Source organism: Pan troglodytes, chromosome 13 (assembly GCF_028858775.2).
Source record: "Pan troglodytes isolate AG18354 chromosome 13, NHGRI_mPanTro3-v2.0_pri, whole genome shotgun sequence".
In the NCBI taxonomy this organism is placed as follows: Eukaryota; Metazoa; Chordata; class Mammalia; order Primates; family Hominidae; genus Pan; species Pan troglodytes.
This window is the reverse complement of record NC_072411.2, coordinates 57561628-57577826: the sequence shown is the minus strand read 5'-3', so window position 1 is coordinate 57577826 and position 16199 is coordinate 57561628. Positions and strand designations below refer to the sequence as shown.

The window sequence follows — 16199 nt, the reverse complement described above, 5'->3', positions numbered from 1 at the left end:
TAACAGCCATTCTGATTGGTGTGAGATAATATCTCATTGTGGTTTTGATTTGTATGTCTCTAATGATCAGGGATGTTGTGCTCGTTTTCATGTGCTTGTGGTCCTCATATATGTCTTCTTTCAAAAAGTGTCCATTCGTGTCCTTTACCCACTTTTTAATGGAGCTGTTTGTTTATTTCTTGTAAATTTGTTTGAGTTCCTTACTGATGCTTGATATTAGACTTTCATTAGATGCACAGTTTGCAAATATTTTCTCCTATTCTGTAGGTCATCTGTTTACTCTGTTGATAGTTTTTTTTTTTTCTTTGGAATTGCTTTTGGCATCTTCGTCACGAAATCTTTGCCCATTCCTGTTCCTATGCCCAGAATTGTATTGCCTAGGTAGTCTTCCAGTTTTTATAGTTTTGGGTTTCACAACTAAGTCTTTATTCCACCTTGAGTTAATTTTTGTATATGATGTAAGGAAGGGGTCCAGTTTCAATCTTCTGCATATGGCTAACCAGTTATCCCAGCACTATTTATTAAATAGGGAGTGAGTCCTTTTCCCATTGCTTTATTTTTAAGTCAACTTTGTCAAAAATCAGATAGGTGCAGGTATGTCTGGGCTCTCCATTGTGTTTCATTGGTCTATGTTCCTGTTTTTGTACCAATACCAAGCTGTTTTGGTTACTGTAGCCTTGTCATATAGTTTGAAGTTTGGTAGCATGCTTCCTCCAGCTTTGTTCTTTCTGCTTAGAAATGCCTTGGCTATTTGGGTTCCTTTTTGGTTCCATATGAATTTTAAAATACTTTTTCTAATTATAGGAAAAATGTATTGATAGTTTAATAGGAATAAAATTGAATCTATAAATTTGGAGAGTATACCCATTTTTATGATATTGAGTCTTACTATCTATGAACATGGAATGTCTTTTGCATCATCTCTGATTTCTTTGAGCAGTGTTTTGTGGTTTTCCTTGTACAGATCTTTCACCTTCCTGGTTAGCTGTCTTCTTAGGTATTTTATTCTTTTTGTGGCAATCATGAATGGGACTGCATTCCTGATTTGGCTCTCAGCTTGACTGTTGTTTGTGTACAGGAATGCTAGTAATTTTTGCACATTGATTTTATTTCCTGGGACTTTGTTGAAGTTGTTTATTAGCTTAAGAAGCTTTTGGGCTAAAATTGTTGGGTTTTCTAGATATAGGACCATGTTGTCTGCAAACAGGGATAGTTTGACTTACTCTTTTCCTGTTTGGATGCCCTTTATTTCTTTCTCTTTCCTAATTGCTCTGGCTAGGACTTCCAATGCTATTTTGAATAGGAGTGGGGAGACAGGGCATCCTTGTCTTGTGCTGGTTTTCAAGGGGAATGCTTCCAGGTTTTTCCCATTCAGTGTTATGTTGGCTGTGGGTTTTCATAGATGGCTCTTATTATTTTGAAGTATGTTCATTCAATACTTAGTTTATTGAGAGGTTTTAACATGAAGGGATATTAAATTTTATCAAAAGCCTTTTCTGCATCTTTTGAGATAATCATGTGGTTTTTGTCTTTAGTTCTGATTATTTGGCAAATCACATTTATTGATTTGTGTATGTTGAACCAACCTTGCATCCCAGTGATAAAGCCTGCCTGATTGAGGTGGATAAGCTTTTTGATGTGCTGCAGCATTTGGTTTGCCAATATTTTGTTGAGGATTTTTGCACCAATGTTCTTCAAGGATACTGGCCTGAAGGTTTCTTTTTTGTTGTATCTCTGCCAACTTTTGGTATTAGGATGAGGTTGGCCTCATAGAATGAGTTAGGGAGGAGTCCATTCTTTTCAATTGTTTGGAGTAATTTCAGTAGGAATGGTACCAGCTCTTCTTTGTTTATCTGGTAGAATTCAGCTGTGATCTGTTCAGTCCAGGACTTTTTTTTTCTGGTTAGTTGGCTATTGCTGATTCAATTTTGGAGCTCATTATTGGTCTGTTCAGGGGTTTAATTTCTTTCTGGCTCAGTTTTTGGAGGATGTATGTGTCCAGGAATTTATCTATTTCTTCTCAATTTTATAGTTTATGTGCATAGAGGCATCCATAATACTCTCTGATGATTATTTGTGTTTTCTGTGGGGTCAATAGTAATATCCCCTTTGTCACTTGTTACTGGATATAATTTGCTAATAGTTTATTGTGCATTTTTACATGTATGTTCTTAGGAAATATTGGTCTGCAATTTTGGTTTCTTATCTTTTTCCTGGTTTTGGTATCAAAGCAATGCTGGCCTCATAACAAGATTAGAAAGTCTTCACTTCTCTTCTATTTCCTGCAAGAGATTGTGATGAATTAGTATTTTTTCTTTCTTAAATATTTGGTAGAAGCCACTGGTGAAGTCATGTTGGCTTGAAGTTTCCTTCATTTGAAGGATTTTACCTACAAACTCAATTCCACAAATCCTTATATAACAATTTAGACTATGTATTTCTTCTACAGCAAGCTTTGATTGTTTGAGACTTTCAAGGTTATAACATTTCATCGAAGTTGTTGATTTTATGGTATTTAAGTTGTTCATAATATTTATTTCCTTATTATTCTTTCATTGTCTGTAATATCTACAAGGAGATTCTGCTTATCTTCTTGATATTTTGACAATAATTTCTCTTTTTTATCTCTTTCTTTTTTCAGACTCCCTTTCTCTCTCTCTCTCTCTCTTCAGTCAAGATGGCTGAAGGTTTATAAATTGCATTGATCTTTTCAAATAGCTAGCTTTTTATTTGACTGATTTTCTTGTTGATATTCCCTGTTTTCAGTTTCATTGATATCTTATACATTAATTACTTCCTTCCTTCTATTTGCTTTCTGTTTAACATTATCTTTTCCTACATTATTGGAGTGAAAACCTTATACTATTAATTTAAAATCTCTTTTGTAATTTATATCTTGATTTTAATTATATTAATTATATAATTATATGTTTCATGTATAATTAACACAATATATTATGTATTCTATATAATAGCATATACATTATATGAATACATATATGTATATGTAATTCCATATAAATATATAATAATAGTTATAGCATTTAATTTAATTACCTTTACTTCTAAGTACTATTTTAGCTGCTTCCCCTACATTTTCAAATGTTTTATTTTTCTTAAATCCCAAATATTTATAATTTCCCTTATGACTTCATCTTTAGCCTCTTTTAATTAAGAAATATGTTATTTAATTTCCAAATATTTCAGGATTCTCTAGTATCTTTCTGGTAACGATTGCCAGTTGAATTCCATTTTAGTCAAAGAACACATTTTGTATTATTTCAACTTATATTATTTTCTTTTAAGTTTATTTATTTTCCAGCATATACTTACCCTGATGAATATGTCATATGCACCTGAAAATAATATGTATTCTGATGACTTTCTGTAATCATTAATTAGGCCAATTGGATTTACACTGTTGTTTTGGTCTTTTATAACTTTAATAGTTTTTTGTCTACTTTCTCTATTGATTATTTGTAGAGAAGTGTTGATATCACCAATCATTATTTTGATTTTTTTCTGTTAATTTCTACTTTTACTTCTATCAGCTTTTGCTTTATGAATTTTGATGCTTTTTAGGCAGTACATTTATATTTAATATTACTGTCTCTTCTTGCTGAATACACCCTTTCATCATCTTGTAATGTCCCTCTTTATCTCAAATAATAAGCTTTGTTTTGAAATATTGAAGTATCCACCCCCATCTTCTTTTTCCTGATTAATGTCTGCATAATACATTTTCTTCATACATTATTTTTACTTGTCTAGATTTCTATACTTCAAGTGAAACTTTTGAAGGCAGCATATCATTATGTCTGGCTCCTTCCTAACAATGCCTTTCTTTTAACTGGTTTGTTTAGAGTATTTACCTTTAATATTATTACTATTATGGTATATTTTTGTCTATCATCTTTTTAGTAATTTCTCTCTGTTTAAGTATTTTTCCATCCTCTTTTTGGGTCTACCCTAAATGAAATTGATTATTTTTTATTTTTCCTTTTTAATCACATTATCATTTATAGGTATTTAAAAATTGTGTAACCCTAAGATTTACTCTTTTTGTCTCTATATATAGTAATATATGTATATAAAAATATGTATATATTGGATTAATCACAGTCACCTTCAAATTATAAATTGCTTCATGCATAAGCTATAAATCTATAAAAGTATACTCCCAAATTCTTTTTTTATCTGTTCTTATTTTATATTATATTTTACTTTATGTAATACCTTGCTAATATATTTACTATAGACTATCATTTTTCTTCTAGATAAATTAGCAACAAAAATGTCTCTTCCATACTTTAATTTTCGGGTAATTTTTATTTCTTTGTCTGGATTCAGGTTTCTGTCTGACATTATAGTTCTTCTACGTAAAAAACTTCCTTTACCTTTTCTTGTAATCTAGGTTTTATTTGTCAATATGTTGTTATTTCTCCATTTTTGAAAAATATTTTTGCTATGTTTAGAATTTTAGGTTGACAGATCTGTTTCACTTTTGTTTCTTTCAGCACTTCATGTTTCACTTCATTCTTCTGACTTGCATGAAATGTCTTTTCTAATTCTTATCATTATTCATATTTATTTGATTAATCTTTTTTATTTGTCTAATTCAGTATTAACTTTATATCATAAGCTTTAGCAGTTTTTATATGATATTTCCAGATAATGATGTTGGGATTATTTGCCCTGCGTGGAGCTCTTGAGATTTTTGGACATACAGTTTGATGTTTTTCATTATTCTTCCCTGTTCTCTCTTTTCTCCCCCTTATATTCCAGCTATATATATTTAGAATGTTTGTTATTGTCTGAGATCTCTTTAATGTTGTGTCAGTTTGTTTAAATTATCTTTTTTCCACTTGTGTTTCAGTTCAGATAATTTTCATTGATCTATCTTCAAATTCAACAATGTTTTTCTTGATAGTTTTGATCAACTGGTGAGTCCCTTGAAGATATTCTTGCTCTCTGTGATTGTAGTTTTTAAAATTTCTAGTGTTTTCATTTGACACTTTCTTAAAATTTTATCCCCCTACTAAAATTATTTATTTATGTATATTAGCTATTATTTCCACTAGAGTCTTTACCATATTGATTATACTTATTTTTAAATTTCTCTCTAATAATCTAAGCCTCTGGGCCATTTCACAGTTGGCTTCTGTTGTCAGGTATCAAATGAGGCTTTTGTTCTCGCATTTTTAGTATCTCTTAACATTTTATTCATCGCTGTACATGGCGTATAGAAACATAATATATAGAAACTGAGGTATGTATGTCGAGAAATAGGAACCCCCTCTTCATTTGTGGTGGATTGAGTCAACCTATTTAGGAATTGAGTTGGTTTTGGTTTTTATTGTCCTGCAGTGACTTTTAGTGCACCACTGGCTTCATTTTTCTCTGTTATAATCACTTGCTTAAAGTAGAGATTACATACTGTAGGAGTCTTCTCCATGTTCCTGCTTCATCCTCAGCAGGAACTCTGACACTTTAGAAAGGGTTTCTGTCTGTGTTCTTGCCCCTCTTTCCTCAGGAAATGCTACCTAACCTAGTGCTGGGAAGTGGAGGCAGGGGTTCTCTGCTTGCTTGACTCAGTTTGTGTCACAGAAGCAGAATATTTTCTATAACTGTTAAAATCTTTCAGTAATCATTTGCATGACACTGTATGTTGAAAGTTTAACTAGGTATAAATAATTAAATTGAAATATTTTACTGTGAACAAATAATTTGAATGCAATATTTTGTATTTGAATATAATTATCATTATATTTTCACAAAGTAAAATAGTATCATTTTAATGATGCGTTTGCACTAAACCTTGGCATTTGTTGCTGCAAGGAGATATTCCCTGTCATTCAAATTATTATTCACTTTTAGATAATTTGTCTTTTAATCTCGGCTACTTTTAAATTTTCTTTTTCTTTAAAAATTTGAAATCCTATGTCAATAAATCTAAAGTTTTTGTTTTGGATTTAAGTTGTCCATCTCATAACACAGTGAGCTTTTTGAACCTAAAGACTCATTGGCTTTTGTTTTGTTTTGTTTTTTACCTTTTGGAAAATCTCTATTATTTCTTTCAATGGACCTTCTTCCTAAATGTTCATATTATTTTTCTATCACTCTTCAGAGACATACAGTAAATTTTCTCATTCTAGTGTTTAAATAACTGAACTAACATACATTCTGCAAGTTTAGAGAATGTTGTTTTTAGTTAAACATGTGGAGACAATGACCAGTTAATAATATACTGGTCAAAGGAGATTAATCTTAATCTCTTTTTTATATACTGAATCTCTTTTTTATATTTTCTCTCATTTCATCTGAGTTCTGTTTTATTTCCTCAAATATATTACATATACTCAGTTTCTCTCAGTTTCTATCTATTTTCTTGTTGGATCCATCCATTTGGTTCTTCATTTCAATGAGTATGTTGTATTTCACCTATTCTCAGATGCATATTTTAATATTTTTTATCTCTGAAATTGTGACATATTTGCTACCTGATGGCATGCTAAAACTATCACCAGGTGTGTGTTATTATTAACTAGTAATTGTCTCCACATATATAACTAAAAACAACATTCTCAAAACTTGCGGGATGTATGTTAGTTCACTTATTTTTAAAAATCTCATGTAGATATTGAATTAAAAGAAAGAAAATGTATTGTTGGTAGTTAATGCTATATGTACTGGTCATCCCATCTACCTGCCTGTTATCTGAATCATCTCTCTCAAGTTCAAAGTCCCATCTACCTACCTTTCAGAGTTACATCTAATACCTTCAAGTGGTAATTTGAAAGACCAAACAAATAGTATTTTGCTTGTGTTAAAATGCTCATTTTTCTAATGAATGCTAACAAAAAAAATGACATAATTTTCCACCAATTATCATTTAGTTAAAACTAATAAAATTAAATATATATTTAAGAGACCACTATGTATATGACAATAGCTGAAAACACAGCTTTTGATTCAAATAGACATGTTTACAAAATTAGATTCTACCATTAATGCCTGCACAATAAGAAAAAAAGTCACTAGATCACTCTATGGCACCTAATGTTAACTCACTGTCAAGTCTCTAGTGTTCCCATCTTCCTTAGTGATGCAAACCTAAATTTGAGTTTAGAGCCAAGATTAAAATCTGTATTACTAGCCTAGATTTTTGTAACATGGACTATGTGGCTAGATTATGCCCTATATGATTTACTGAGGAAAGTTGTGTGGAAATTATAGGAAATTTTCTTGGAAAAATGGGGCAAAATCCTTCTTTCTTCCTCACTTTTCCTGCTGCTTACAGTATGAATGTAATACCTGGAAGTCTACCAGCCATCTTTGACCATGTGGTGATGGGCTGCATAAGGCAGAGCAGAAGGATAGAATTCTGAGTCCCTGATGAAACTTTGTAGCCACAATGGCATTTCTGGTCTTCTTATATTTAAGAAATATATCTGTAAACTTGCATTGATATTATTTTAAAAATGTTTTTCTATGCTGATGAACTAGCTTGCGTCTGCTCATCTATAAAGTTTAAATATTTATAGTAATGATATAGTTTGGCTGTGTCCCCTCCCAAATCTCATCTTGAATTATAGTTCCTATAATCCCCACCTATTGTGGGAGGGACCTGGTGGGAGGTACTTGAATCATGAGGGCGGTTTTATCCATGCTATTCTCATGATAGTGAGTGAGTTCTCATTAGATCTGATGGTTTTATAAGGGGTTTTTCCCTCCCCTTTGCTCTGCCCTTCTCCTTGCTGCCACCATGTGAAGAAGGTTGTGTTTGCTTCCCCTTCCACCATGACTGTCAGTTTCCTGAGGTCTCTCTGGCCCTGAGGAAATGTGAGTCGATTAAACCTCTTCCCTTCATAAATTACCCAGTCTTGGTTATTTATTCATAGTAGCGTGAGAATGGACTAATAGAGTAAATTGGTACTGCAGACAGTGGGTGTTGCTATAAAGATGCCTGAAAATGCAGAAGCAACTGTGGAACTGGGTAACAGGCAGAGGTTGGAACAGTTTGAAGGGCTTGGAAGAACGTAGGAAAATGTGGGAAAGTTTGGAACTTTCTAGAGTCTTGGAGGGCTCAGATGGCAGGAAGATATGAGAAGGTTTGGAACTTCTAAAAGACTTGTTGAATAGCTTTGACCAAAATTCTGATAGTGTTATGGACAATGAAGTCCATTCTGAGGTGGTGTCAGATGGAGATGGGACACTTGTTAGAAACTGGATCGCTCTTGCTATGCAAAGAGACTGGTGGCATTTTGCCCCTGCCCCAGACTTTGAACTTGAGAGAGATGATTAAGGGTATCTGATGGAAGAAATTTCTGTTTTTGTCACCCAGGCTGGAGTGCAGTGGTGCAATCTTGGCTCACTGGAAGCTCCGCCTCCCAGGTTCATGCCATTCTCTTGCCTCAGCCTCCTGAGCAGCTGGGACTACAGTCACCCACCACCACGCCCAGCCAATTTCTTTTGTATTTTTAATAGAGACAGGGTTTCACTGTGTTAGCCAGGATGTTCTCGATCTCCTGACCTCGTGATCCACCCACCTCAGCTTCCCAAAGTGCTGGGATTACAGGCGTGAGCCACCGCGCCTGGCCAACAGAAGAAATTTCTAAGTAGAAAGGCATTCAAGAGGAAGCAGAGCATAAAAGGTGGGAATCTTTGCAGCCTGGCAATGTGATAGAAAAAAAAACCAAAAAACTATTTTCTGTGAGAAATTCAAGCTGGCTGCAGAAATTTCCATAAGTAACAAGGAGCTGAATGTTAATCACCAAGACAATGGGGAAAATGTCTCCAGGGCATGTCAGAGAACTTCACAGCAACCCCACAGCACAGGCCCAGTGGCCTAGGAAGAAAAAATGGTTTCCTGGGCCAGATCCAGGGCCCCCCCTACTGTGTGCAGCCTAGGACTTGCTGCCTTTTGTCCCAGCTGCTCTAGTCATGGTTAAAAGGGCCCAACGTATAGTTCAGGCCATTAGTTCAGAGGGTGCAAGCCCCAAGCCTTGGCAGCTTCCACATGGTGTTGAGTTTGTAGGTGTACAGAAGTCAAGAATTGAGGTTTGGGAACCTCTGCCTAGATTTCAAAGGATGTATGGAAGTGCCTGGGTGTCCAGGCAGGAGTTTGCTGCAGGGGAAGGGTCCTCATTGAGAACCTCTGCTAGGGCAGTGCAGAAGGAAAATGTGTGGTTTGAGGCCATACACAGAGTGCCCACTGGGGTGCTTCCTGGGGGAGCTGTGAGAAGAGCGCTACTGTTCTCCAGACCCCAGTATGGTAGATCCACTGACAGCTTGCATCATGCACCTGGAAAAGCCACAGGCACTCAATGCCAGCCCAAGAACGCAGCCAGGAGGGAGGTTGTACCCTGCAAAGCCACAGAGCTGGAGCTATCCAAGACTATGGTGACCTGGATGTGAGACATAGAGTCCAAGGAGATCATTTTGGAGCTTTAAGGTTTGATGACTGCCCTATTGGATCTCATACTTGCAAGGGGCCTGTAGCCCCTTTGTTTTGGCCAATTTCTTCCATTTAGAAGAGCTGTATTTATGCAATGCCTATATCCCCATTGTATCTAGGAATTAACTAACTTGCTTTTGATTTACAGGCTCATAGGTGGAAGGGACTTACGTTGTCTCAGATGAAACTTTGGACTTGGAATTTTGGGTTAATGCTGGAATGAGTTAAGACTTTGGGGGACTGTTCAAAGGGCATGGTTGTGTTTTGAAATATGAGGAAATGAGATTTGGATGGGGCCAGGGGTGGAATAATATTGTTTGGCTTTGTCCTCACTCAAATCTCATCTTGAATTGTAGTTCCCATAATCTCCACCTATTGTGGGAGGGATCTGGTGGGAGGTAATTGAATCATGGGGTGGTTACCTCCATGCTGTTCTCATCATGATAGTGAGTGAGTTCTCACAAGATCTGATGGTTTTATAAGAGGCTTCCCCCCCCACCCCACTTCACTCTGCCCTTCTCCTTGCTGTCACCATGTGAAGAAGGATGTGTTTGCTTCTCCTTCCACCATGACTGTGAGTTTCCTGAGGCCTCCTCAGCCCTGCAGAACTGTGAGTCAGTTAAACCTCTTTCCGTGATAAATTACCCAGCCTCAGGTATTTCTTCAAGCAGTGTGAGAACAGACTAATATAGTGACTATTTCTTTAGGTTTTTTGTTATAAAGAATAAATTAGGAATGTATGAAATTTTGTAGCCCAGTGCCTGGCACACAGAAATTGTTTTAAAAATGTTGGCCAATTTTGTGCATTATAAAAAAAGTTGTTAATGTGATTTCTTCCTTTGAAAATGTCACGTATCATAAGGCCCATTTTTCCCCTTTCTGTCTTCCACAACATGACATGTAGTCAATAACAATGCGATTTGCAAATAATCTGAATATATAAAATTATGTAAAAATATGTCAAAATTCAAACAAGCTAAAGAATATGTAGGAATTCCTTTGAAGCCTGTGATTAACTATATTCATTTTTTAAAAGAAAATTATTTCTTTTATATGATGCATATGTTATCGATAGTTATAATACAAATCAATCATTCTATGTATAAATACAGCCCACCTAAATATTTACGTAGGTAAGAAAAGAGATTTACCTATTCTTGTAAAAGAGTATTCCTACAAAACAAAATTTGATTTTTGAAGTGTGTATATTAAGATTTAGGTAAATATATCTCTCTACATATTTTAATTTTAGAGTAAAGTATGGTCCTTTAATGCCTTCTTATAAAACTATTACATTTTCACTATGTTGTAACCACGAATTTTCTACAAAATATCCCTAGAAGATCAAACCTCTCTTTAGATTGACTGAAAGATGTACAAAAGTGGGGGATTTTCCTTTGGCCTACTTGAAGGTAATAATTAAAGTTTTGTGTGTCTGCCCATTGTTCTGGGGTTACATGGATTCAAGCTTATTGACAACCCAACCCTGGTATTACATTTTCTATGAGATCATATATTCTATCTCGCCAACAGGAGATAATCCGAATGTCAAATGTGAGTTGCATTTTTGTGTTTGACTAACTTCCATGTGTATTGGAAGGCAGGATAAGGATAGTGGAGCATTTAGACAGCTTTACTTCTAATACATGTAACAGGTAAAGTTACCTCCTGAATCACTATGAATGTCAATGGGTGCAAATCATAGAAGTTTCTGCAGCAAGCATCTGAATAGTCCCAATTTTGTCATATGTAGAATGTGCATGCTTTGTTCTGACGGTTGTTTTCTTACAGACCTTGCATATGTAAGGTGCAATTCTGCAATTCCTCTTAGAAGCACTATTCTTTATTTTATTGAAAAGCAGAACAAGGAGTGGCATAAAACCTATATAGTTCACAGGCTTGTAAGTTAAGGCCTCAGGCAAACCATTCTTTCTTTTGTCTTGTCCCCCATACTTGCAGGACAATCTCAATGTTAACTTGCTCTACACTGAGAGGATGTATTATACGCTGACCTCCCCAAATAATAACTATCAAACATGCTTTATATCTTCTCTACCTTATGATTGATTCTTAACCTAGTTTTTCTTTATTGTATTATTAAGTGAATATTATATAAATATTAAGATGGGTGATTTCGTCCATAAAAGATACATCTTTTTAAAACCAAAGTAAGACTGAAAATAATGTTTTACTCACTTGGAAAGTGAAAGTGAAAGTGTTAATGATCCTGTACTGGAATGGCACTTACCTTAATACTGATGTAGAGGCAGATACCATATTTATCTTAAACTACCCCAGAGCAAAGAACCTGTGAAGAAGACAGTTACCTTTGGAACCATATTTATCATGTAAATAGCTCAGAAAAGGATACTGCCAGTTACATCTTTAAAGTACAAAAATGCATGCATTTCACTATTTTGTAAATGCCAGAGAGATGCAGCATCCGTTAGAGTTAACGGTGCGGCACTTTTGTGTTCAGTAGCATGAATCATTAATCATGAGACAGGCCATATTCTTGTACTGCTTCTGCTTTCATTACTTGGCCTAATTAAACAGTTCTCTGAACTGGAATCTCAGATTCCTCTGTTACAGATTATCATTAATTATGGTGAAAGTGCTCAGAGATGTTGGACTCAATTATATTCTACTCAACTCTGGCACCGTGTGATTCATTGCGCAGCCTGCTCTGCAGATGTACTCTTTTCTTATCTCGCACTCCCACTTTTGTAAATTGGGCTCTGGCAGCCAACAAACTAAGAGTTATGTGCTGCGTTTTCATTAAAAACATGTTGGAGAAGCACAGACCAATTAAGGATTCTGTATTTTATAAGGAGTGATGAGACGAACAGTGGATTCTGGGAGAATTAGCTCTGTGAAGGAACAATCTCAATCTTATTGTATTGCTAAATTTGGTGCCTGGGTTTTTGGGGGGTTTTTTGTTTTGTTTTGTTTTTCAATTGGCTAAGTCTCTGGCTTGCAACTTTTTAAAAAAATTAAAATAAATTAATTTATTGCAAACTCAATAGAAAGAAACTCAAAATTGTGTTTGGTGCTTGTGTGAGCTACTGGAAAACATTTCCAGTGACATATGCCAAACATATTATAGCTCAAAAGACACTACTTTCACCAACTTTGACAATCATTTTTATGCTATGTAATACAATCTCTTCTATAGCACTAAATTTAGGCAGACTGGACTAATATTTTGGCATAGACAAAGCCAGAATATCAGGATTTGCAGGCTTTGGGTAGTGTTTGGGATATGTGTTTGGGGGAAGGGGAGTGTATGATTTGACATATGGCACATGCGAATCAAATTATCCCAAAGTACTTCTATTGCATTTAAAATTTGTTTATTTGTTTAAGGAATCTATTTTTTTTTCTTCTTTTATTCTCCTTCCCTCCCTTGTTCTGTCTCTCCCTACCTCTCTCCTTCCCTCCTCCCTTCTTTCCTTCTTTTTTGTCTTTCTCTTTCAGGGGAGTCAAAAGATTTTTCTTTTGTTTCAAATAATACAGAAACTGTATTTTAGTAATTAAAATGTAACAAAGCTTATAACAAACTAATGTCTTCAGTTTCCCCATTGGCTACAAAACCATACCAAAAAACCTAAATGTTTAAAATCAATAGTATTTTAGCATTTCATGAAAAGAAACTATGTTTATCTAATTTAAATGTGAAAAAACACAAAAATGAAATTTTATTTGCAGATTATCTTTAAGAAGTTGCATGGCTTTTGATACTTTATGGATCATAATTCAGAGATTTTACAGAAACTAAACTGCAGTGATAAACATGCAAATATATTTGGGAAGCGTTTAAGTAGGCTATTCAGTTTTCTCTTCCTTTTTTATCATAAATTCTAAATTATAATAGAAATACTTGGCATTTAAAACAGCTGGTCTTAAAGTGAAATCAATTGTCATTCAATTTACTTCTGTTGTCATTAAAAAAATAAATTATCAGGGTTTTACCTGAAAACATTTATTTAATAAAAAGTAAGCGTTAAAATAATTTTATAATATGAGAAGTTTGTGTTATTATTGATAAGATGATATAATTATATCATTCAATGACAATTTTTTTAAAATCTCCGGGCAGAACACAATTGCACAATTTCATCTATAGTGACAGAAGAAAGCTCTAAGAGCTGTACTTATGACCGATCATTTATTTAAATGAAGCAAATAGATTAAAGTCAGTATTTTCTAACTGAAAAATTTGTTATTCTTATAATATGTGATAAAAATACTATTTATTCAAACAAAATATGAGGCTAGGGGTTTCCTTTTTTTTAATTTCCTCTTTCCACTTTAAAGATATGGTACCAAATGGACAAAACTGCTATGCTCGTCTCCCTTTGTTTCTCATGTGAGAAGTTAACAAAATAGCACACAAGTAACTCTTATCACAAAGCTCTTCTCAGAGGTGAAATATGAACAGCATTGTCTTGGTTCAAGTAAACTCAACTAGTCATATGTGTCATCATTATTGCTTGCTCTCTATTTTCACAAGCATAACTTCTGTTTGTTTTATATTAAAAATTGTCTTGACCCTCATCTGAAACTCACTTTCCTGCATCATGAGATATGTACTGGATATATTCACCCACAAGATCAGGCCCAAAAATTAGGGAACTGTACATCTCTTCTCTTACTTTTATGTTATCTAAAAGTTTCTGTTTTGATTTTTCCTAAATGAAGTTTAATTTTTGTATATTTTCATTGACTATGTGTCCATTTTTCCTAAATGCAGGTCAGGAAGAGAACAAAAATAAAACAATGTGGAGGAAAAAAGTTCTAGATGTAAGCCTTTGGGCTTAACAATTTGTAGGTTTTCATATCGTGCAGTAGTTTCAGGTTTTAATATATATGAAAATCAGTGGTCTTGTATCTATGCATATGTGTCGTCTATAATATAATTTTGACAGATGGTGAGCTGGATAAATCTAGTCCCTGACTATAGAAAACCTTGGCTTGACTTGCACTCTACCAAAACTTGTTTTAAAAAGCATTCACATGTATTTATTTTTTAAATAAAGATTCATTTTTTGGCCTGCCCTTATTTCTCATTGAGATGCCGGCATCCTCATTTTTGACAGTCCCATGTATGCATTTTACCTGAATTGTGATTTTTTTACAGGATTATTCCATGCATAATGCTGATGACTATACTATTTTACATCTCCTCCTTATTAAAAATAAATATGTTAACTTGCCCCTGTTTGCACCCACTAAAATTCTGACAACAATATCTTACTTAAAAAACAAATACAAACCTAGAAACCAGGAAGCAGTTTCTCCCACTAGCAGCTCCAGACAGACTGCTCATTGAAAATGTAATACACTGCTGCTGTGTCACAGGTCAGCTGGCAAATGGCAATCTGAATTTTAAAAGGAATATGAATAAAATTCTGTTTTATTTTGAAAATGAACTTTCTGCCCTCCATCATGAATCCAATATATGTCTTAATCTTCTATGCTCTTGAAGCCTGCGGCTCCTGGCTGAGTCCTTTGACTCCTGAACCTAATAAGGAAATAGGTTGTTTTCTCATCCTCGTCTCATTTTTAGAAGGGCTGAAACAAACAGTCCCCTATTTCAAATGTAATTGACAAAGCATAAAAACATGTATGTTATATAATTTTAGGTTTACAACCAAGCTCAACACTGGGATGTTTTATTTTTAAATTTGATTAAGATGTTATACCTTTGGAAATGTGCTGTCAAGGTTTGAAATCAAAATTTCCAAGTATACAATGCATGTTTACCTTAGAACTGTACATGTGAAGCTGATAAAGGATAGAATGGATAATGGTACACTTCAATTGGGAACATTTTCATTTAACCTGGACATTATTTAGAGCCATACGGAGAGACGTATAGACAGAATTTAAAAATGTATATTTGTGGCTATTGTTTGCTGTTTAAAAATCAGCTGGGTGTGTGCCATGTCTGTAACTATGTTTGCTTTTTTCTCCTAAATAGAAGTTAGTTCATTATGCTACATTTATAAACTTATTATTTACACATTCATTTAAATTAATGATTTCTAATTAGAAAGTGCTTTTCTTTCCAGAAAAATAAGATTTTGATTTTTGAGTGTTTGTCCTTTTTTATTAGAAAATTCTAGGAATAATATATTGCCATGGCATAGTTACTATTGTTCTTTTTTAATAAAATAATTATAGAAACTACTCTTTAAGAAGAGAAATGGTAGAATTTAAAGCACTTAAATAAGTACAATTAGGCGTCCTATGCTGCTAGGATATCTTATATTTGTGTAGCATCATCACAACCTAACTGAACATTCTAAGGACATAAAGGCTGACATTTCAATGTGTATGTGCATCTTGTGTGTGAAACTGAGAGAGAGGTGCACATGAAAAGTTAAGCAATTAGTTATTTTAACACTTAGATTTTGTTTTAACCTAAAAGTAGTCTATTATTGTTTTTCAGACGAGAGTTATATTTTAAATGTCTTTTGTTATTGTATGGCCATTCTAAGCTTAGAGCAATTAGCATATTTACAATGACACTTTAATTATTAAATGTTAGAGTAATGGAAAATTTTTAAAAACTTTAATTTCAGTAGCTATATCTAGTCCCTGTTCCCTTTCCTGATGTTCCAATAATGCATAGGCTCATAGAAAGCATGAACTAATATATACTTGATAGAGTCATTCATGAATCAACAAATAATTATTGAATATCTAAATATTGAATTAATAACTAAGTATATAAAGA

At 34.0% G+C, this 16199-nt stretch overlaps 1 long non-coding RNA gene across 1 annotated transcript in view; it reads right to left on the bottom strand.

The window, feature by feature from the left end:
- LOC104005216 (uncharacterized) overlaps positions 1–16199 on the bottom strand; it is a 55631-nt gene that overhangs the window by 21712 nt on the left and 17720 nt on the right. The window contains exons 3-4 of the long non-coding RNA XR_008546605.1: positions 14734–14838; positions 11706–11765 (exon numbers count right to left, since the gene is read on the bottom strand). This is a non-coding gene — a long non-coding RNA (uncharacterized LOC104005216). The remainder of the gene's footprint in view (positions 1–11705; positions 11766–14733; positions 14839–16199) is intronic.